The sequence below is a fragment of the Xenopus laevis genome, chromosome 7L, assembly GCF_017654675.1.
Source record: "Xenopus laevis strain J_2021 chromosome 7L, Xenopus_laevis_v10.1, whole genome shotgun sequence".
NCBI classification, from domain to species: domain Eukaryota; kingdom Metazoa; phylum Chordata; class Amphibia; order Anura; family Pipidae; genus Xenopus; species Xenopus laevis.
Genome location: NC_054383.1, coordinates 113,354,227 through 113,378,029, shown reverse-complemented (window position 1 = coordinate 113,378,029; position 23,803 = coordinate 113,354,227). Strand labels below are relative to the sequence as shown.

Sequence of the window (23,803 nt, the reverse complement as noted above, 5' to 3'; positions counted from 1 at the left end):
TACTTCGCACCCTTACGCTATGGCGAAGGGATGTAACTATGCTAATTCACTAACTTGCGCATTTTACTGAACATTACCTCTTGCGCCAGACTTGCTTTCGCCACCTCAGACCAGGTGATAGAGTAGATAGGGCTTGCTTCAAAAGAAGTTTTCAAAAACGCTGGCGTCTTTTACTTTTTTAAGGGTGATAGGCTAAAAAAGATTGTAGATTTTTTTGGGGGTACCCTCCTCCCCCCCCTACATTTCCTAACATATGGCACCTAAACTATACAGTGGGCACATGTATAGGGCAAAATAACAACTATATTTTATTTGATGAAGCTTTCCCAGGCTTGTGTAGTGTAATGTATTTGCTGCTACATATACGTCCATTGTACTTTAACTTGGTGCCGTATGCAATTTAGGCATCACTAGCGTAACTTTGCGTTGCTTGACGAAGTAACGATATCACAACTTCGCTACCTTTTGCCTCAATGAGCGCAACTTCGGATTTTAGTGTATTAGCAGCATCCTGGCGAAGTGCGGCAAAGCCAACGCTGGCGCAACTTCGAAGGTAAGTAAATTTGCCCCTTATTTGGGCTTCAGGGTTTCGATACAAGAGGCTAGCCCATTTCATAAAGTCGTCGCCCAACCCGAATCTCTGCAGAGCCTCCCATAAATAAGGCCACTATTTACAGTCCCTTCAACATACCCTACATGTCGCAAAAATAGATCTGATCCCATAACAATCAGTAATACAATTGGGTGGGATGAACTGGTTAAGAATGGCATTCACTCCAGTAATAACAGTAAACTCAAGATGAGCAATGCTCAGATACAGAGCTCTGTTTTAAAGGGAGCAAAAAGATCAGACCTTGGTGGCCAGTTGTATGTTGGTGGATGCTACTGTTGCTAAGCTAACCTCAAGATATTTTCAGATAACCGTGTTATTAACTAGTAGCGGTATACAAACAGATTTTAATCAGCAAAACAAGTAAAACACATTTGCTGCAGTGAGTCAGATAGACCCCACATGTGCCCAGTGCACGATTGCTATTTGTACTGGATGCTGTTGCCTTTTATATATTTTTGTTTGCTGCAATGCGGTGTGTATTTTATTTTTTCTAGTAAAATATGTAAAATAACAGTTTCCAAATATCTTTCACATGCAAAGAGGTCAGGTCCTCCGGCTTGCCACAGGTAACACCCCAGGTGTATGCGAGTGTGATCCTGTTCTATGTTAGGGTTATATAATGCTTTTTTATGGACAGTTCACATGTTGGGCATAACATGGTTTGTTTGGTCAGGGGTGTGGAGTAATTTGACTTGTATTGTATTAGCTAATTGAAATATTGGGAGGTATGACACCCATTAGTTTTGAAATGGTGTTGGACATGCACTTATATTCATATTTTTCATTATACTGTATAGTGCATTAGTATTTAATTGGTTGTTTAGAATTGTTTAAATACAAGACTTAAATGTAGCCCCAGTTTTACTTGATAATGTGACTTTATCTACAGTTTCATGCTTCTATGCCATCCCAATTAACTATAAATATTAGGAATTGATTTCTGTTTTACAATGAAGCTAACAACAGTAATAATCACCTATATTTGTTCTTTCCCACATGGTCTGTTTCTAATTTACTCAATGTGATTAATAATGCTCTGGCACTTCTCAGTGTTGTGCCACTCCTCTAGGAGGGACAAAGTGGAAAGTAAAGAGTAAGTGAGAAGCACACACACACACATATACACACATATACACACATATACACACACACACACACATATACACACATATACACACATATACACACACACATAGCACCTTGACTGCAATGTGGACACTGCACTGATGGGATCATACTGTTACCTGTCTGTCTGTTTCCTGCTGCTCCTGGCTGTCTCAGGTAAGGATTATTGACAAATTATTATCCTGCTATAATTATATATCTGAAGAGAGAGGACCAGAGACAGGTGTCAGGATGTGACTGAGTCAGGACTAAGATACTATTAATCTGTACAGTGAAGTTTTCCCTGTTCCCCATAGGACCTGTATATTGTTTGCTGGAAGAGTCAGGGATTGAGGGCAAATCTGTAAATCTCACAGCGAATCTGAATCTGCCCACACAGCGTGAAGTACAATGGAGGTTTGGTACCAACATTATAATTGCAACTGCCCAGCTAAATAATACTCCCCTCTATTATGGCAGTTACAGAGGCAGATGCCACCTGTATGATAATACAACTCTCCAGCTGGACAATGTCACTCCTGCAGATACAGGGCAATATTCACTATTTGTAACCAACGTGGACACTGCAACACAAAAAAATGGGACGGTTAATCTCACTGTTTACAGTAAGTACTGACAGCTGATTTTGCAGGCAATAATGTAATAATGTGTAACGCTAATCTGGAATAAGCAGACCAAAGATAGTTAAGTGTCCAGATAGTAATATGATCATGGGTTATACGTGACTCACACTTCAGCACCAGGGCTTTTGCTAAGCGGAAGCTTCCCTTACAGGTGTAGTGGAACTACAACACTCAGGCTACTTAGCATAAAAATAGAGAATGATGGACGCCAGGAGATTCTTATGATGAGCAGAACAGTTGTTTATTTGTACAAGACAAATGACCTCAGGTTTACTCACATATGTTGAGGTATGGATAGATGTACAACTCATTTGCTAGAATATGTTTGGATGACACAGCTGCGGAATGTGACTCCCATAAGGCATTGTAGTAATAAGGAATCTCAGGCAGATGTACCTTGAAGTGCTCCGGATCCCACCCAGCGGAGTGGTCCCTGGTCCCCGACTCAATCACTTAAGGTACAGGTCCCTTTAGGACGGTGGCTTTACTGCTCCTTGGTGTACCCAGGCTCAATGAGTTCAACCAGTAGGTAAGGACACCAGCAGCCAAAGAGGAAGATCCACCCCTTTCCAAATACTATATGGAAGCAGGGCCGCCATCAGGGGGTCACAGGGGGGACAGCGCCGCACCTCACTCTGTGTATCGCAATATTGCACTGAGCTGCATCCCGTGCGTACGTGTGACGTTAGTACGCACGGGCGCACCTGCAGTCAGAAGAAGAGGACGCGGCTAGAGGAGGACGTGTTTCCTGGAGACGGCGAACGGATGGTGAAGACGGCGAAAACCCTCCTGGAGGAAGAAGAAGATGCCAGCACAAGAGAACAAGCAGCCCCTGAACCACCAATGCGGGCCCCAAGAACCACCAATGCAGCCCCTGAACCCCCAATGCGGGCCCCCTGGACCCCAATGTGGGCCCCTGATCCCCATATGGCCCCTGAACCACCAATGCATGGCCCCTAATGCCCATGCAGGCCCCTGAACCACCAATGAGGGCCCCTGAACCACCAATGAGGGCCCCTGATCCCCATACGGCCCCTGAACCACCAATGAGGGCCCCTGAACCACCAATGCAGGCCCCTGAAACCCCAATGGGGGCCCCTGATCCCCATACGGCCCCATAACCACCAATGAGGGCCCCTGATCCCCATACGGCCCCTGAACCCTTATGGGACACTGAACCACCAATGCATGGTCCCTAATGCCCATGCGGGCCCCTGATCCCCATATGGCCCCTGAACCACCAGTTCTTATTTTTATTGTAAAAATAGTTTTATATCTTATGTTCTTTATTTATTCATATTAATAAAAGTAATTTTGTTTATTATAAAAATAAGTTGTATATCTGTTGTTTATTTATACTAATCAAAGTTCTTATTGATTGCCTATATGTTAACAAACAATCAAAAAGTGCCATTGCACTGTATAATTGTCCAGTGGTTGGGTTTCAATTTTTTTAATGTATACATAAAATGCATTATACAATAAATGTGTGTATACATTAGACATGCTAGCTAGATTGGGCACATTTCAATCTTCCATTGTCCTTATTAGGACTGGTTGTTTTTTGACCAAGGGGTTAAACCAAATGGCTCTTATTTGTACAATTTAAACATAGAATAATTGTAAAACAAAGTGCAATTTAGGTTAGAGCAGGTACCTGCTTAAAGAGTCTACCTTGATGTGGTGGCAGGATTAATAATCCTCTTGCCAAAATGATTTCATTTACGGTTTGTGAATGTGTCCATGTGACCTTTGTGGTGGGGGCAAGCGTGGTTAAGGTGGGGGCATGGTTAGGGGCGTGGTTAGGAGAGGTGTCGTGAGGGGGGGCCAGAAAATTTTGTTGTGTGGGGCCCTTTGATTTCTGATGGCGGCCCTGTATGGAAGGGTGGTAGGAAATTGTCATTACACCTCTTGGCCAATAACAATGGTTATGTAAATATAAACTCCATACATGGGCTTTTGCCTAGTAACTAGAGAGACAGAAGGAAGGGTAGGGATTTAAAGCTATAGGAGCATCTTAACCCTATAGGTCCCTACAAATGTTTAGTAAAGTTAGGTTGCCTAGTCTAAAATGGTATACAAAGTAAAATTGACAGAATCCAAAGAAGTACCAGTCATACACTCATATCATTATAAATAATGAAAATTAAAACAGAATTTTCCATGCCAGACATTGAAACATTTTGTGCATACAGCTACTTAAAAATGCCTTACCCTTTAAACAAAACAGGGATACATAGTTAGCCAGCTTAAATATATTGCAATATATGGACAAACAATCTTTGTTTTGTTTAAAGGGTAAGGCATTTTTCAGTAGCAGTATGCACAAAATGTCTCTGTCTTAAATATATTGATAATGGGTTGAGTGCAGAGGACTCTTGTATTTGTCTTTATGTATTTTGTGGTCACAGCCTCATTGCACCCCCGCCTAATGGTTTTAAAAATTAGTGGTGAGCACAACTTTCCCTTGTTTGTTATAGTTTCTACGTGACCTCGACAGGTTTGAGATGAGTAATTTTGGTTTCCGATTTTTAGGAGGTTTTTTTTTTTCATTGAAAAATTCAAGATTTCCCCTTTTAAAAACTCGACCAGATGAATTTAAGGTTAAATAAGTGGGCACCTTAATGATGTAGATGACGTACTGGGATGTACAGGTGACCCTGTGTCTGTTGGCAATGGCTTTTCCTGAATGTGGGTGATAAAAGAAGGGTCCTGTGAGCATTTGTCTACATGTGGTGCAGTTGACTTGTCAGTGCGTATTTCTCTTTAAAGATTTTTATATATTTATATTGTAAACAGGATCAGATGAACAGTTCTTTAACAGGGTAAAGTCCATTTATTGTTTACATATACAGACTCTGTGAGCAAACCGGCATAAAACAAAATAAAACAAAATCCTTGCCACACATGGGGGCAAATTCACTAAGATTCGTAACTTTGCCGCACTTCGCCAGGCGTAGTTTCGCCAGTGCTTCGCAAATTCACTAAAATCCGAAGTTGCGCTCAGGGGTAACGTAAGGTTGCGAAGTTGCGCTAGCGTTGATTCGCTAAGTAAAGCGAAGTTACGCTAGTGAAGGCTAATTTGCATACGGCGCCAAATTCAAATTTCAATGGAGGAATACGTATCTGCACTACAAATGCCTAGAAAACCTTCAAAACATCAAATAAAATTTTATTTTGCCCTACACATGTGCCCACTGTATAGGTAAGTTGCCATGAGTCAGGAAATGTAGGGGGGAAGGAGGGGAGCCCCAAAAATTTGTTCGATCTTTTTCAGCCTATCACCCATAATGTAGAAAACACGCCAGCGTTTTTTGGGACTTAGAAAAATTTTTGACTTTTTTTGAAGCAATCCCTATCTACTCTATTGCACTTCGCCTGGTCTGAGGTGGTGAAGGAAGTCTAGCGTAAAAGGTAGCGTTCAGTACACTGCGCGCGTTAGTGAATTTGCGTAGTTACGTCGCTAGCGAAACTTCGCCAGGCGTAAGGGTGCGAAGTAACACTAGCGAAACTACGCCAGCGTTCGTTAGTGAATTTGCGCAGTAACGAAAATGCCAAACGCTAGCGAAGTAACTTCGCTAGCGTTCGGCGCTTCGGCGCTTAGTGAATTTGCCCCATGGGCTCTAACTAATACACAGGGTATACTATGTGAGTCTCCCCTGTCAAGCAGATCTAGCCTGCTAATTATTCCCCAGGTGAGACTTTCTAGGGGAATTAACCCACTCAGGACTGCTGTAGATTTGGGAGTAAGACATGAACCTAGGGGAAATATATCACCCTTCAAACTGTTAGCAGTTACTCCAGTTACCAGTTCACAATATGTATTCACATTAATACATGTTAAAAGAATGACTAAACTTACAACGTAATTAAGAAAATAAGTTCCATTCTATGATATAACTTTTCTGTTGTTATATGATCATGGTTCAGATGTTAAAATAAGGAAGGGCTTTATTTACGGTGAGTTATTTCCATAGAATAACAGATTAGGAGATGCCGTGCGTGTTAGAGGAAGTACAAAGTATGTGGCTGAACATTATAATGGAACCGATGTCGATCTTGCAGGGTACATGTCTCTGTGTTCTGCTCCTCTCAGCTTTAGGTGAGACATATCTATAATCCTTTTTTGGTTATTTGTAAGAATAGTCTGGAAAGCAGAAAATAAATTCACACTCTTTTGTACTATAATGTTTGCGATTAAGAAAAAGACACTGATACAAACCAAAATACCTTTAGTTGTATTAACTATGATATAAGGGTATATAATGGGATATAATTTCTTCTTCGCGTAAAAGTCACAGCTCCTGGATGTGCTAAGATGTCACTGTACCAGAAAGTGCTATGATGTCACTGTGATAGAATGAACTGAGATGCCACTATGGTAGAATATGCTGTGATGCCATAGGACTAGAATGCATGTATTGCACAGAGATGCAGGAGCAAATGGCAATGTAGGCTACAGGTATTAACTAAACACACAGCATGGCCTAACAATGTGAGGCAGCTGTGTGGCTAAATATAGGGATGAATAGGGCTTTTGCGTGGGATTGTGCAGCATCTATTGTGTTAATAAAAGATAGGTTAAAGTTCGGCATTCATCTAGCATTTAGATATAACATGTCATGTCTTGCCTGGGATAGAAGTCAGACTGCAACTTCCTTATTTTACAAGGCTGTTTGATTTATATAATTTATTGGTTTCCTTTCACAACATTACCCCACAAAGAACACAACTTTGGAAAGATACTAAACCCCAGATATACATTATTTACTTTTCCACAATAAACAATGAAAACAATTCAGTAAATAAAAGGCATTGTTTATTCCAAACTCTGCATAAAGCCCATAAAAACATAGACCATGCCATTCGGAGAGGGGGGCCCCTCACATTCACAATTCTCAAATGTTAAGTTGTAATTACAACAATAGACATATATCAAATGTATATGAGACTAGAGTAAGAGGCTCATAGATAGGTGCAATAGTATTAAATCCATATGGAGTTGTGTCCCCAAGTTCACAACTGAAGTTGATTAAATGTGACAATTATCATTATTAAAATTCTCCTTAGAAATATCAGTCTAAAGAGATGCTACTCCAGGCAGAAGTCCCCCATAGTTATTCACACTGCATCTATTCTTGTAAAACCTCTGGGTTGCCACGAATCCCATATTAATATTAAAGTTAGCATGTAGCACTTATAATTATTAACGTACATATATATAACAAGTTCCCAATGTTGATATATAGCATGTGTCCAGAAGTGTGTCTGTATTAGAAACAGAGATTATACTTATCCACCATACAGCACAGGGCCGTTCTTATTCAGATGATGGAGTTCTTCCACCATAAACTTAAAGGGGTTGTGTACCTTTAAATACATTTTAGTATGATGTAGAGAGTGATATTCCGAGACAAATTGCATTTGGTTTTCATTTTTTATTTATGGTTCTTGAGTTATTTAGATTTTTATTCAGCAGTTCTCCGGTCTGCAGTTTCAGCAATCCAGTTGCTAGGGTCCGAATGACCCTAGCAACCATGCATTGATTTTAATAAGAGACTGGAATATGAATAGGAGAGACCTGAATAAAAAGATGAGTAATAAAAAGTAGCAATAACAATACATTTGTAGCTTTACAGAGCATTTGTTTTTAGATTGGGACAGCAATCCCCATATGACAGCTGGAAAGAGTCAGAAGAAGTAGGCAAACAATTCAAAAACTAAAATAATGAAAACAAATGGAAAAGTTTCTTAGAATGGGACTTTCAATTCCATACTAAAAGTTTGCCTAAAAGTGAATATGTTCTCCAAAATAATCAAAATTAATCAATGCACTCATCAAGGTGCACAAATTAGGTTACAGGTCACAGTGGTAAATGAGGGGGCCCACCCTCAAGCATCAAATGTCACCACCCCAATGACCACTTTGTCAATAACTTGGCTTTCTCAAGAGGCCACTGACTTCATCCTCATTGCCACAGCAACATGCACAGCTCTTTGAAGATGAGATTGGAGTGAATTTTTTGTGCACATTTATATCCAAAGAGATATTAGACATGTGTAGATTAGTGATGGGTGGATTTATTCGCCAGGAATGGATTCGCTGTGAAATTCCGCATTCGCCACCTGCAATTTTTTTCACGAAGCTGCGACAAAAAAGTTACGAGTGTAAAAATATTTGCGGGTCAAAATAAATTTGACACCCATTGACTTTAATGCATTTGGACAAATGGTGCTCATAAAAATTATTTTGCATTTCGACAAAAATAGTTGCATGTGTAAATATCGTTGTGCGTCTAAATTTTGACTTCAAATAGTAATATTCATCAACATGATTTCACTCATGTAACTACTTGGCTCAATGATAAATACTGTATATTCCATGAATTACTTCCAATTTCAAAATATGGATAATATTTTAGGACAAAACTGCTCCATCCCTCAAAGATATCCATATACCTGTATTTCCGACATTTTGATGTTCTTAAAAGAACCCATTGGTTGGTAGATTAACCTCATAATGATGACAAAATATACTACTTCTAAATAGAGATGTCGCGAACTGTTCGCCGGCGAACTTGTTCGCGCGAACATCGGGTGTTCGCGCTCGCCGGAAGTTCGCGAACGTCGCGCGACGTTCGCCATTTTGGGTTCGCCATTGTTGGCGCTTTTTTTTGCCCTCTCACCCCAGACCAGCAGGTACATGGCAGCCAATCAGGAAGCTCTCCCCTGGACCACTCCCCTTCCCTATAAAAACCGAAGCCCTGCAGCGTTTTTTCACTCTGCCTGTGTGTGCTGAAGAGATAGTGTAGGGAGAGAGCTGCTGCCTGTTAGTGATTTCAGGGACAGTTGAAAGTTTGCTGGCTAGTAATCGTTTTGATACTGCTCTGTTATTGGAGGGACAGAAGTCTGCAGGGGTTTGAGGGACATTTTAGCTTAGGTAGCTTTGCTGGCTAGTAATCTACCTTCTACTGCAGTGCTCTGTATGTAGCTGCAGTGGGCAGCTGTCCTGCTTCTGATCTCATCTGCTGACTGCTGCAATAACAGTAGTCCTTGTAAGGACTGCTTTTATTTATTTTTTTGTTGTTTTACTACTACTACTACTACTACTACTACTATAAGAGCCCAGTGCTATTAGTCTAGCAGTGTTGGGGAGTGGGACTGGTGTGCTAATCTGCTGCTCCTAGTAGTTCAGCAGCACCAACTTTAATTTTTTTTTTTTACTACCGCTGTAGTAGTGTATAAGTTGACCTTTTAGGCATTATTTGCCCTGTAGGCATTATTTGCACAGTGTTTTCTTCAACCCGCCATCTAGCTGTGTGACCTTGTTCACATTCTGTCTAAATATCCATAATATTACCGTCTCCAGAAAAAACACCGGAGTGACTTTTTTCAAGCAGCCATAATATATTTTACGTAATCCGTATCCACCGCTGTAGTAGTGTATACGTTGACCTTGTAGGCATTATTTGCACAGTGTTTTCTTCAACCCGCCACCTAGCTGTGTGACCTTGTTCACATTCTGTCTAAATATCCATAATATTACCGTCTCCAGAAAAAACACCGGAGTGACTTTTTTCAAGCAGCCATAATATATTTTACGTAATCCGTATCCACCGCTGTAGTAGTGTATACGTTGACCTTGTAGGCATTATTTGCACAGTGTTTTCTTCAACCCGCCATCTAGCTGTGTGACCTTGTTCACATTCTGTCTAAATATCCATAATATTACCGTCTCCAGAAAAAACACCGGAGTCACTTTTTCAAGCAGCCATAATATATTTTACGTAATCCGTATCCACCGCTGTAGTAGTGTATACGTTGACCTTGTAGGCATTATTTGCACAGTGTTTTCTTCAACCCGCCATCTAGCTGTGTGACCTTGTTCACATTCTGTCTAAATATCCATAATATTACCGTCTCCAGAAAAAACACCAAACAATGCCTACAAGGTCAACGTATGGCAGTTGTTTAAAGAGAACAGTAGATTACTAGCCAGCAAAGCTACCTAAGCTAAAATGTCCCTCAAATCCCTGCAGACTTCTGTCCCTCCAATACAGAGCAGTATCAAGCAGATTACTAGCCAGCAAACTTACTATCATCTGTCCCTGAAATCACTAACAGCTCTCCCCCTACACTATCTCTTCCAAGCACACACAGGCAGATTTTTCAGATACATTTTTGCCCTTGATCCCCCTCTGGCATGCCACTGTCCAGGTCGTTGCACCCTTTAAACAACTTTAAAATCATTTTTCTGGCCAGAAATGTCTTTTCTAGATGTTAAAGTTCGCCTTCCCATTGAAGTCTATGGGGTTCGCGAACCGTTCGCGAACCGCTCGCGTTTTTGCGCAAGTTCGCGAATATGTTCGCGAACTTTTTTTCCGACGTTCGCTACATCCCTACTTCTAAACAATAATACTTACATACCAATATTTTAGAAAGTACAGAAAAAAGAAGAAAAACATGTATTTTTTTATTTCACTGCAGAAAAGACCTTTAGTCTCCGGATGTGGATCACTCACTGGACCCATCTGTAAAATGAAAGATGTGGTATTAAAACCGCTGGTTATGCCACCATGGCAGAATATGATGTGATGCCATAGGACTAGAATGCATGTATTGCACAGAGATGCAGGAGCAAATGGCTATGAAGGCTACAGGTATTAACTAAACACACCGCATGACTCAGCATGGCACAATGTGAGGCAGTTGTGTGGGTGAATATAGGGGATGAATAGGCCTTGCATGGGATTGTGCAGCATCCATTGTGTTGGTACAAGATAGTGTAAAGATTTAACTTTAAATTCTGCAATTCATCTAGCATTTAGAGATATAACATGTCATGTCTTGCCTGGGATAGAAGTCAGACTGCAACTTCCTCAATTCACAAGGCTGTTTGATTTACATAATTTATTGGTTTCCTTACACAAACATTACCCCACAAAGAACACAACTTTGGAAAGATACGTAACTCTAGAAATCCATTAACTACTTTTCCATAATAAACAATGAAAACAATTCAGTAAATAAAAGGAATTATTTAATCCCAATTCTGCATAAAGCTCATAAAAACATAGACTATGCCATTCTAGGAGGGGGGCCCCTCACATTTACAAGTCAACACAATATAAATGCAGTTAATTAGATCACACACCCCAATTTTCAAATGTTAAGTTGTAATTACAACCTCCCAACTGTCCCTTTTTCGGAGGGACAGTCCCTCTTTTGACAGCTCAACCAACAGTCCCATTTGTACTGGAAAGTCCCTCTTTTCTCTGCACTGAACAGCCAGAAAAAGAAACAAAGTTTCTCACTTAATTGGCTTTTAGCAGAGAGCCCAGAACAGATAACAGGTGCAAATAAGATACTTTGTAACAATTTTGAGACACAGAAAAACAGTTTAGATAAGGAGAAATATTTTCAAACTTTCATAACCTGCCAAATTTTGTAAAATGAACTTGCAATTAGGGGGTGTGGCCACAGAAAGGGGTGTGGTAAAAAAAAAGTCGCTATTCTATGTGCGCAAAAAAATTTTGTTCCTCTTTTTACTTTCAAAATGTTGGGAGGTATGACAATAAACATATATCAAATGTATATGAGGCTAGTGTAAGAGGCTCATAGATAGGTGCAATATTATTACATGCATATGGAGTTGTGTTCCCAAGTGACCAAGTGAAGTTGAGGGATTAAATATGGCAATTTTTGAGATCCTCATTTTAACAATTCTCCTTAGAAATAGCAGACTAAATAGAAGCTACTCCAGGCAGAAGTCCACCATAGTTATTCACACTGCACCTATTCCTGTAAAACCTCTGGGTTGCCATGAATCCCATATTAATATTAAAGCTAGCACTGTGTATCTTGACAGCGCTATATAAATAAATGATGATGATGATGATGAGCTAGCATGTTGCACTTTAAGTATTAACGTATATGTATAATAATATATTGTATTAGAAACAGAGATTACACTTATCCACCAGTACAGGGCAGTTCTTATTCTGATGATAGTGCTCTTCCACTATGCACTTAAAGGGGTTGTTCACCTTTAAATTAACTTTTATTATTATGATGCAGAGAGTGATATTCTGAGACAAAGTGCATTTGGTTTTCATTTTTTATTTATGGTTCTCGAGTTATTTAGATTTTTATTCAGCAATTCTCCAGTTTTCTGTATCTGCCATCTGGTTGCTAGGGTCCAAATTACCCTAGCAACCATGAATTGATTTCAATAAGAGACTGGAATATGAATAGGAGAGGCCTAAATAGATAAGTAATAAAAATTAGCCATAACGATACATTTGTAGCGTTACAGAGCATTTGTTTTTAGATGGGGTTAGTGACCCTTATTTGACAGCTGGGAAGAGTCAGAAGAAGGAGGCAAATAATTTAAAAACTAAAATAATAAAAACAAATGGAAAAGTTTCTTAGAATGGGACTTTCAATACAATACTAAAAGTTTTCCTAAAAGTGAACCACCCCTTTGAGTTCTCCAATATAATCAAAATTCATCAATGCACTCATAGGTTACAGGTCACAGTTGTAAATGAGGGGGCCCACCCTTGTAAATGAGGGGACCCACCCTCAAACAGCAATCATCATCATAAAAATTGTCATGCGTCAAAATTATTTTGACGCACATTGACTTTAATGCATTTGGACCAAAAAGTTGTGCGTTTAAATATGGTTGCGCATGTAAAAACTATTGCTCGTCAAAATAATTTGCGAATTTTTCGGCAAACCAAAAACAGGACTAATTTGCCCATCTCTAGTGTAGATTATAACAGCCAAATAGTAATATTCATCAAAATGATTTCACTTATGTAACTACTTGGCACAATGATAAATACTGTATATTCCATTAATTACTTCCAATTTCAAAATATGGATAATATTTTAGGACAAAACTGCTCCATCCTTCACAGATCTCCATATACCTGTATATCCGGCAATATGACACCCTACATTTCGATGTTCCTAAAAGAACCCATATTCTGGTAGATTAATCTCATAAAGATGAGAAAAAATACTACATCAAAACAATAATACTTAAATACCAATATTTTACAAAGTACAGAAAAAAGAAGAAAAGCATATATTTTTTTTATTTCACTGCAGAAAATACCTTTAGGGGGTTATTTATCAAAGTCCGAATTTATCTCAATATTTGCTGCTACAAACTCCGCTCAGGTTTTTTACGCTTATTTATTATTATATTTTCGCGAAATTTTGCTTTGCAGGTAAAAATCCAGTTTTCAAGATTTTTCGGAATTTTGCATGAAACCCAGCGCACATCAAAAAATCATTGGGACTTCTCCCATTGACACATATGCAACCTCGACATGTCTGAGATGCCGGATTTTCAGATTCTGACTTTTCCATCCTCAGGGTTTAATAGATTCCAAAGAATTTGTGATTTTTTAAAAGTCTGATTTTATAAAAAAAAACGTGATTTTTGCATTCAGAGTTAAGTAAATAACCCCCTTAGTCTCCGGATGTGGATCACTCACTGGACCCATCTGTGAAATGATAGTTGTGGTATTAAAACAGCTGGTTATGCAACTAGATTCATATATGGTCTCATTTATACATCATCCTTCTAGCTTGTAACTGAAAAAGCAATCTGGTTGTTAGGGTCACTGACCCTAACAGAAAAAAAACTATAAGGCTTCAAAACCATAAAGATTGTCATTATTCACATTGTAACTGCTTTGTTGTTAAAGGAGCACTACACCTCTTGTTCCACAAGAGGCCAGTATATATGATTTATGTATTGCCTGTTGTTTTAATTTAAAATTATCTTCAGTTTTTTTAGCACTCAACAAGGATGGACATTGAAAATGAGAGTGCTGGTATGGGAACCCATTATTCAGAAAGCCGTCTAGCATAGACTCCATTTTATCCAAATAATCACATTTTTTAAAAGTGATTTCCTTTTTCTCTGTAATAATAAAACAGTACCTTGTACTTGATCCCAACTAAGATATAATGCTTTTTTGGAAGTAAAAACAGCCTATTGGGTTTATTTAATGTTTACATGATTTTCTAGTAGATTTAAGGGATGAAGACCCAAATTACAGAAATCTGTTATTTGGAAAACCCCAGGTCTCGAGTATTCTGGATAACAGGTATGGGACCTGTATTTAAACTTTTAACACATGGAAAATTTTCTGGATAAAACCGATGGTCTATTGATAAAGCTCATTGTAATAAACATTTTCTTATCTAAACTTTGGAAAGGGAGATGCTTGTTAATATAGAGCTTATCATCTTTAAAAAAAAACAAAAAAACCTTTACCTAAGGGTAGGTAGTATAAAAAACAATATAGATAAATAAATAGATAAAAAAAAATAAACACAATATATTTGAACTAAAATAAAAGGCAGAGTACATGTATAGGTGCATTTTGCCCCTTTAAGGCCCTCTACTATTCATTTTCAACTCTGACTTCTTTACATGGTTGATAAGAAAACAAACCCTAACAATGAGAGTTCCAGGTCTGACAGTTGCACAACAAAAATGTCAAAAACTGGAAAAACTAAAATTAAAGACCAATTCCAAATATCGCTGCATGCATCATACTAACAGTCAATTTTAAAGTGAACTGTCCCCTTAAATACTCTGAGAGATTTAGCTCCTCAGTATGAGTAACATAATAATCAGGAGGAAGATGCGAAATTGTGTATATTGACATGAAAGTGAGGAACATGCAGCACAGGGATGAGACAGAGGATATTTATCAGGGATTATGTCTCTGTATCCTACGACTCTCAGTGGGGCAAATTCACTAAAGGACGAAGCACCTAACGCTAGTGTGAATTTGCTAGCGTATCGCATTTTCGTTAATTTGCCAATTCACGGACACTGGCGTAAATTCACTACTGTTTTTCGCACCCTTACGCCTGGCGAATTTGCTCAACAGACGTAACTACGCAAATTCACTGACGCGCAAATTTTTCTGAACGCTACCTATTACGCCAGACTTCCTTCGCCACCTCAGACCAGGCGAAGTGCAATAGAGTAGATAGGGATTGCTTCAAAAAAAGTTAAACATTTTTCCAAGTCCCAAAAAACGCTGGCGTTTTTTCTTTTTTTATGGGTGATAGGCTGAAAAAGATCGAAAATTTTTTTGGGGCTACCCTCCTTCCCCCCTACATTTCCTAACTCATGGCAACTTAACTATACAGTGGGCACATGTGTAGGGCAAAATAAAAATTTTATTTGCTGTTTTGAAGGTTTCCCAGGCTTGTGTAGTGCTGCTACATATACCTCTATTGTAACTTCAATTGGTCGCCATATGCAAATTAAGCATCGCTAGCGTAACTTCGCTTTGCTTGGCGAATTAACGCTAGCGCAATTTCGCAACCTGAGCTCAATTTTGGATTTTAGTGAATTTGCCCCACTCTACGCCTGGCGAAACGTGGCGAAGCGGACACTGGTGCAACTACGAATCTTAGTGAATTTGCCCCACTCTCTGATCTCATCTTTCTAGGATATGTGTGACTGTTCCCTGCAGTCAGAACATGATATTAAAGTCTCATCTTGCCAACCAGGAATCACGAATGAAAGCTTTCAAATAATGAATGTAAATGGCTTGTTTCTTACTTGATTGTTAGAATGTGTTTCTGTAGCTGCATTATATATGATGTGTTCTTTTCCTCTCATTGCACTGTTCAACACTCATTTCCACAATGATTCTCATCATAATAAATCATTTTATGAATTTACTTTCCAGGCTCGGTATCTTGCCTACAGAATGTATCAGGGAATGAGGGTGAATCTGTAACTCTCACAGTGAAGTTGAATTTACCTGCACAGAATCAGCGGGTGATAACATGGAGGTTTGGTGTCAGTCCAATTGCATCTGCAATACTGAGTAACCCTCCTACTTATAATAACAGCTGCACAGACAGATGCCGCCTGTATGGAAACATTACTCTTCAGCTGGACAATCTCACTCCTAGAGATGAAGGACAATATACATTTCTTGTAACCAACATAATCACTGGTCAGCAACAAACAGAACAGTTTCATCTCACCATTTACAGTAAGTACTGACAACACAGCATACAGACATTTTACATTACCGTAATAACAACGTAATTACAAAACTACAGAAGTCAAAAACAAATAAATATAAATCATCACTTGCTGCAAAATGCAACCAGATAAGCTGTTGACATTGAAGGAGAACCTGTAATTCTCGCATGTGAGAGATGTTCTTTCTGGCATGGCACTTGTCAAGAGAGACACCATGGGCCGCAGTCAGGAGAAGGCTTTTGGGTTCAAGTGGGAGTTTCTGGATACCCAGCTGGGAACATATGAAGCAAGGACAAAGTGTTTAGTAGTAATGAAAAAAAATGTAAAAAGGCAAAACGAACTTGTCACCCAAGGAACAACTTAGTGGTAACTGTAAGCTTAAAGGGAAACATCCCAAAAATAAAAAATGTATATAAGCTTCATCATATTGAAATAAGAATATATTATAGTCAATAAAAAATTACGCCGTTTCCAAAATAATTATGTTAATTTTCACTATCCCTCCCTCTCAGCATCTGTTTATCTTCATTCTCTCTTAATGTAGGTGTTGGGTGTCAGATATTCATTGACAGTTAGATCCAATAAATATTTTAAAGAAGAATTAAAGCTTAACTAAAGAAGTAGCTAATGCTGTGCATTATGTTTTGTGCTTCTGTACCAGCCCAAGGCAACCACAGCCCTTTAACAGTAAAGATCCATGTCTACAAAGATGCCCCAGTAGTTCCCCATCTTCTTTTCTGCTGATTCACTGCACATGCTCTGTGCTGCTGTCACTTACTGAGCTTAGGGACCCACTCACAATATACAGTACACATAGAATATAAATGTCACAGTATAAGGTTGATTAGTAATTAATACAGATAATTACTACATGGCAGCACAGAAACCAGTGCAATTAGCATCCAAATGTAATAATCAGCCCTGTAGCATCAGTTTATATTACAGACAAACCTCATTTTCTGCTTGATAATTAGTGATGACCCCTAAGCTTAGCTTCTCAACAGCTGCTCAGAGCCCACTGAGCATGTGAGTGTCACAGACACTTTCCAAGATGGTGACCCCCTGTGACAAGTTTGAAGTCCTGGATCATTGCTGCTATTGACAAGCTGAAACTTTAGGCTGGTGCAATAAGTTCAGTATATTATAATATTTTTAGCTATACCCATTTTTAGGCTTTAGTTCTCCATTAAGGAGGCTCCCGTTTCTAGCAGATGTATTAGAGCTCAATCAATAACCAACTCCAGCACAAACTAACCTAACAAAATAACTGACTGGCACAAATCCCACATTTCAGGAAACAAGATTTCTGGTGATTTTAAGAGAGTGAGCTCTATTACATCTTCTGGGCAAAGTGAGCCCCCCAAAGGCTGTATTAGACTTAATTGTCACTCAAAATCAGACTCCCAACTCCTGCATGAAGAGAGAATGAAGAGAAACAGATACCGAGAGGAGCAGATTGAAGAGTAACTTTATAAACTGATTTTAGAAACAGGTCAGAATTTCTAATTGATTATATTTAGAAAATGACTTATTTTAGTATGATGACGCTTATATTAAATGTTTATTTTTGTGTTTATTAAGTTCCCATTGAAACTCTTTAGGTGTAAAATAAACTAGTGGATGTATCTAACTATCCTTGTTCCTGAGTAGTAAGTAGTATAGTCAGAGTTTCAGCTCTAGAAGAAAGAATATTCCCAGTCCTTTCATTTAACTGGATGTCTTAACATTTTTTGTCTAGGGGTCAATTAGCACCACAAGTGCAGTGTGCAGTTAGCAATGTTAAACACAATTTACCATGTCTTTTACCCAGAATGTAGTATTTTTATCATTCCAGCTTAATTGCCACTAGGGGGAGTTGAGCTTTGCACCAATGTGTCTAATGTGTCAAAATGCATACAAGTAAGCTTGCACATTAACTAGAAGCAGCCATAGATGCACTGAAGTCCAGATTATTTTTATTTAATTTCCAGTACTTGGTGTCAAAATAATGTCTGCCCATGATTCTTTAGGCAAAATTCCTGTGAGGTGGTTGTAGCTTGAGGATTCCACTATGTCGATTGGTGAACTTTTTAGCAATTAATCTTAGCAGATTGGCAGAGTGCAAATGGTCAAGTGCAATTGTTGTTATGAAGGACTGTTAAATGTATATTAGCTTATGTCATGAATATTAGGAATCAAAAAGAATAAGCCTTACAGGAATGTAGGTAGGGCTACGAGTGGCTTTGGGAATAGCCCTGATGTTTTTTTGAGTTTTTTTCTTTCACAAGAGGGTTTCTCCTAAAACCTGCCAGGGGGGAAAAACACACTTAGCAGGAAGCAGAGGTATTCGAAGGGAAAAAACCATGCAAGAGTTTAGCAACTCTCGCATGGTTTTTGGACCTGAAAGCTCGAGCTTTATTAAATTGGTCCCATAGTGTAGATCAGGAGGAAGACCAAAGGTTGTGGAACCTGGTCATCATGATGCAACCAGTAGCCAAATAGTTACATCTTCCACAGTGTTGTACATTGGAAGGCTGTTGAGGCTGACATACAGATTGAATACAAATACTGAATTATACAGCAGGTTAAGAAGACACTGATGATCACAGCTTATTATCTATTTAATCATTCTAAGGGAAAAAAATGTATGCTTGTTTGGGAAATTGGGCATTAGTTTTGGTAATGTTGACGTGAACAAGTCAAAGTGTGCAACATTAAAAGCATTTTAATTAACGAAAATAAAAGTGCCTATTGTTACACACTGGAATTAGCATGCACTCTAGGCCAATATAGAGTACAGGGCTCCCTTGTGCCAAAGTGATCTGAACCTTGGCAAGTAGCCTATTCTACAAAGCTGGTACCTCTGGTAAATATTGTCTGACAACTTCCCCAATCCTTACACATTGTATTTGCTGTTTTCTCAAATACGGTCTTCACCATGGACCAAAATATATATTTATATTTAAAAACAGACTATATGTATGTATATTTATTAGAAAGATAAGACGTATAAGCACACAGATTTGAAATCTACAGTTTGGTAGTAAAATAACTCCCAGCACCCATCATGTGTCCCAATAACAGTAACACTTAAATACAGGTATGAGACCTGCTTTGGACCTGGGGTTTTCCAAATAACGGATCTTTCTGTAATTTGGATCTTCATACAGTACTTGTAAACCTTAAAGGACAAGGAAAGGCTAAACACAATATGGGGTGTAGGGAAAGGCATGCCTAATTGCAGGCTAACAGTGGAGTCAGTTAGCTTAAGTACAGCTCATATCTAGTATAGGTCAATCTAAAAACAACTGGACTTGCTGAGTAATCAATGAAGACGTTTCACTACTCATCCGAGCAGCTTCTTCAGTTCAACTGTGTGTGGGAAGTTCTCGGCATATAAACTCTTCCACTAATCCATTTACAATGGCACATTGTAACTCTTCAAAGAGGTGACATCTGAAGAAACTTACAGAGGTGTTGATTCTGTGTAGTTACTGTGATAGGATTATCCAATGTGTCATGCAACTCCTAGAAACAGGTGTTACTTGTGAGAGTTACATGAATGGATGTGTGAAGTGTTCTGAATCCTCCGGGGTACAGATGTTAGAACAGCATTGTATGTAGCAGACAGGTGGTGTCGAAGGCCCCCACCTATGTTCAGAGATGGTCTCTCTACCTTGACATGAATCGCCTCTTTCACGCCTCGTTCAAACCAGCGGTCTTCTTTATCCAAGATTTGGACCTTGCTGTCTTCAAAGGAGTGTCCCTTGTCTTTTAAGTGTAGAAAGACAGCTGAGTTTTGCCCTGTAGAGTTCTCCCTCCTGTGCTGAGCCATTCGCTTGGAGAGCAGTTGTTTTGTCTCCCCAATGTATAGATCTGTGCACTCCTCGCTACACTGGACTCCGTATACCACATTGCTTTGTTTTTCTTTTGGTGTTGGATCCTTTGGGTGTACCAGTTTTTGTCTCAGTGTGTTGCTAGGTTTGAAAAACACAGGGACATGGTGTTTGTTGAAAATCCTCCTGAGTTTCTCTGACACTCCAGCTACATATGGGATGACTATGTTTCGCCTGCTATGTGTCTCCGGGCGGTTATTTCTATTGGTGTTCCTGTTGGGCTTGGTTGCTGCTGTTTTGACAAAGGCCCAGTCTGGGTAGCCACATGCTTTCAAAGCTCCTCTGAGATGTTTTTGCTCTTTGTCTTTGGACTCTGTATCAGTTGCCACACATTCCGCCCGGTGGTGCAGGGTTCAAATGACACCCAGTTTGTGTTCCAGTGGATGGTGGGAATCAAACAACAGATATTGATCCGTATGAGTGGGTTTCCTGTATACTTCCGTCTTCAAGTTACCCCCCTCTTGGATACAGATCAAACAGTCCAAAAAAGCAAGTTTGTTCTCGTGGACATCTTCCCTTGTGAACTTGATGTTATTGTCCACTGAGTTAATGTGTTCTGTAAAGGCCGTCACTTCATTGGATCTGATTTTAACACAAGTATCATCCACATACCTGAACCAGTGAGTCGGTGTAGTTCCCTGGAATGTAAGTAAGACCCTCCTTTCCACTTCCTCCATGTACAAGTTTGCTACAATGGGAGAGACTGGAGAACCCATTGCACAGCCATGTTTCTGTCTATAAAAAAGGTTCTTGTACTTGAAGTATGTGGTGTTAAGGCACAAATCTAGTAACACACAAACTTGGTTGGGACTGAGCTTTGTTCTGCTGCTGAGGGTGTTATCATGTTGCAGTCGATTTCTTACAGTCTCAATTGCCTCTGTAGTAGGTATACATGTGAACAATGAAGTGACATCATATGACACCATTGTTTCTTCTGCCTCTAGTGTAACACCGTGAATCTTGGTAACAAACTCTTTGGCATTCTGGATATGATGCACTGTATTGCCTACCAACGGGGCTAAGATGTTAGCCAAGAATTTTGCAATGCTGTATGTCACTGAATTTATGCTGCTGACAATGGGTCTTAGTGGGGCTCCTTCCTTGTGTATCTTGGGGAGTCCGTATAAGCATGGTGTGGCTTCCCTGGGATACAGACGGTGGTATAAAATTTGATCAATGGCTTTCTCCTTTTCAAGTTGTTGTAGGCAACCTATCACCTTTTTCTTGTAACCACTGGTTGGGTCTTTCCCTAAGGGTTCATATGTATTGCTATCACTGAGCAGAGTGGTTATCTTGCAGTCATAGTCAGTTGTGTTGAGCACAACTGTGCATCGCCCTTTATCTGCTGGCAGGATAGCGATGTTCGGGTCCTTACTCAGAGAGCTGAGTGCTCTCCTCTCTTCTGTAGTAAGGTTAGAGGGAGGTGTTCTGGCACTTGACAAAGCAGCTGACACTTTTAGCCGGAGTTGTTCTGCTTCTTAATTTTTCAAGTTATTATTTTTGATAGCAGACTCTGTGGCTGTGATGAGTTCAACTACTGGTATGTGTTGTGGTGTCACTGCATAGTTTAACCCCTTGGCTAACACATCCTTTTCAGGCTGGGTTAGTACCCTATCTGATAGGTTCCTAACCCAAGTGTCTTTGGTGTTCTTTGGTGTCTCATCTTTCTGCCTCCAGGTTAGTTCTTCAGTCCTTTTCCAACTGCTGCTTCGTGACAGTAATGTGGTGAATTTGCTAGTTGTTTTTAGATTTACCTATAATAGATATACTATGACCTGGATGAATGAAAATCTTCATAGTCTTAAGTACAGCTCCTTTTAAAAGACCTTAGCCGATTATTTCTAAAAACTGTAAAGAATAGCAGTAACATTACCCAAAAAGCATTGCACTGATCTCAAGACCAAGACTGACGCACATGTGCATTAGCTACTCTTTCGTTTTGCCGCATTCGCAAATCTGATGTTTCGCAAGCGCACTTTCATCTGAAGAACCAGCACAGCTATGGCCTGCCCTACTCGCACATGCGCAGATGAATGGAAAGAACACACGCGGTGATGTGATTCGGTTAAAAATGTCAGACACAATCTCCTAATGAAGAGGAAAGCTACAGGGAGAAATTATTGCCTTTACAGAAGGTATTTCTACAAAAAAAGTTAGCGATCTGGGAGAGGGCAATGCAACTATTTAAATGATCAACTTACTAAAAACGGTCTTTCCTTGTCCTTTAAAAAATCCCAATAAGCTGGTTTTGCTTCCAATAAGGATTAATTATATCTTAGTTTGGATCAAGTACAGGCTACTGTTTTATTATTACAGAGAAAAAGAAAATAATTTTTAAAAATGTGGATTATTTGTATAAAATGGAACCTATGGGAGATGGATTTTCTGTTATTTACATTCCGTACCTGTATTTTCACTTTGGATCCACTAGTGATAAATAGCTATAGCAAATAAAATATCAGTATTTGAATATATTTAAGTTGCAACTCTCTGCTCCATTACAGGACCCTATGTGCATATGTAAATATCCCTTGTCTGTAAACTCACATTAGGTGCTACTCACCCATATATAGGAGCATAGCTCAGCCAAGTCAATGTCCTATTCCCACTTTTATGATAGGAAGTAAAAAATCTCTACTGATATAAAAACTATGCAGGAGTAAGACTTGTGCATGTTAAAGTGGTGCATATACAGTCTCATTTACTAGGAGCCGTTTAATATAGTCAGTGCTACTGGGCTCTGCACCTTTTCCTGCATAGAGAATATGGTTCAAGGAACAAAGTTCAGCATGTACAGGCATAAGTGAGCCCCATCTGTGTTGAACACTTGAATCTCCAAGTGCTGCTTCTTTGTGTGTTGTGAATGATTTTTTTTTATACTTTTATACTACGTTTGCAAACTTTAGCAATATCTTTAGTGAATGCAAGAGAAAGTGAGATTAATGAAAGAAAATTGAGTGGGTGTTTTTTTTTGTATCACAGACTATGAGAAAGGCGTTTGAGAATAATGTATGTCATGTATTACCCAATACCCATGTATTATTCTGTTCTCAACATCTTAGTTCCGCCCCCCAACAACAGCAACCAACTGCAACTGTCTCCTGGTGCAATAGCCGGCATTGTGATTGCCGTCCTGTTTGTTGTAGCACTGATACCTCTCACCATCATCTTCATTCTCCGCAAGAAGAACAATAACAGTGAGTGCTAAGTGATGGCATCTGCCCAACATTATCGTCTCACTACATAATTATATAGTGAATAAAGTACCCCCTCTTGTAAAATATAAGGATATTATAAGTTACCGAGGAGTTTCATGACCATATATCAGAACTCACCGTTTAGAAGGATATAATTTACAAGATATTCATGGCTGTTGTGTATTATAATACACAAAAGCCATGAATATCTTGTTAATTATATCCTTGTAAACGGTGAGTTCTGATGTCATCAGTTATAAACGGTGAGTTCTGATGTCATTTCTGTCACATGACTCACTCAAACATGTGTATTATAATAAATAAAGTAC

General features: G+C 39.2%; 1 pseudogene; it reads right to left on the bottom strand.

Annotated features, from left to right (window-relative positions):
* Positions 1–2,250: 2,250 nt before the first annotated feature.
* On the bottom strand, positions 2,251–22,225 carry LOC121395499 (annotated as a pseudogene).
* Between the last annotated feature and the right edge of the window lie 1,578 nt (positions 22,226–23,803).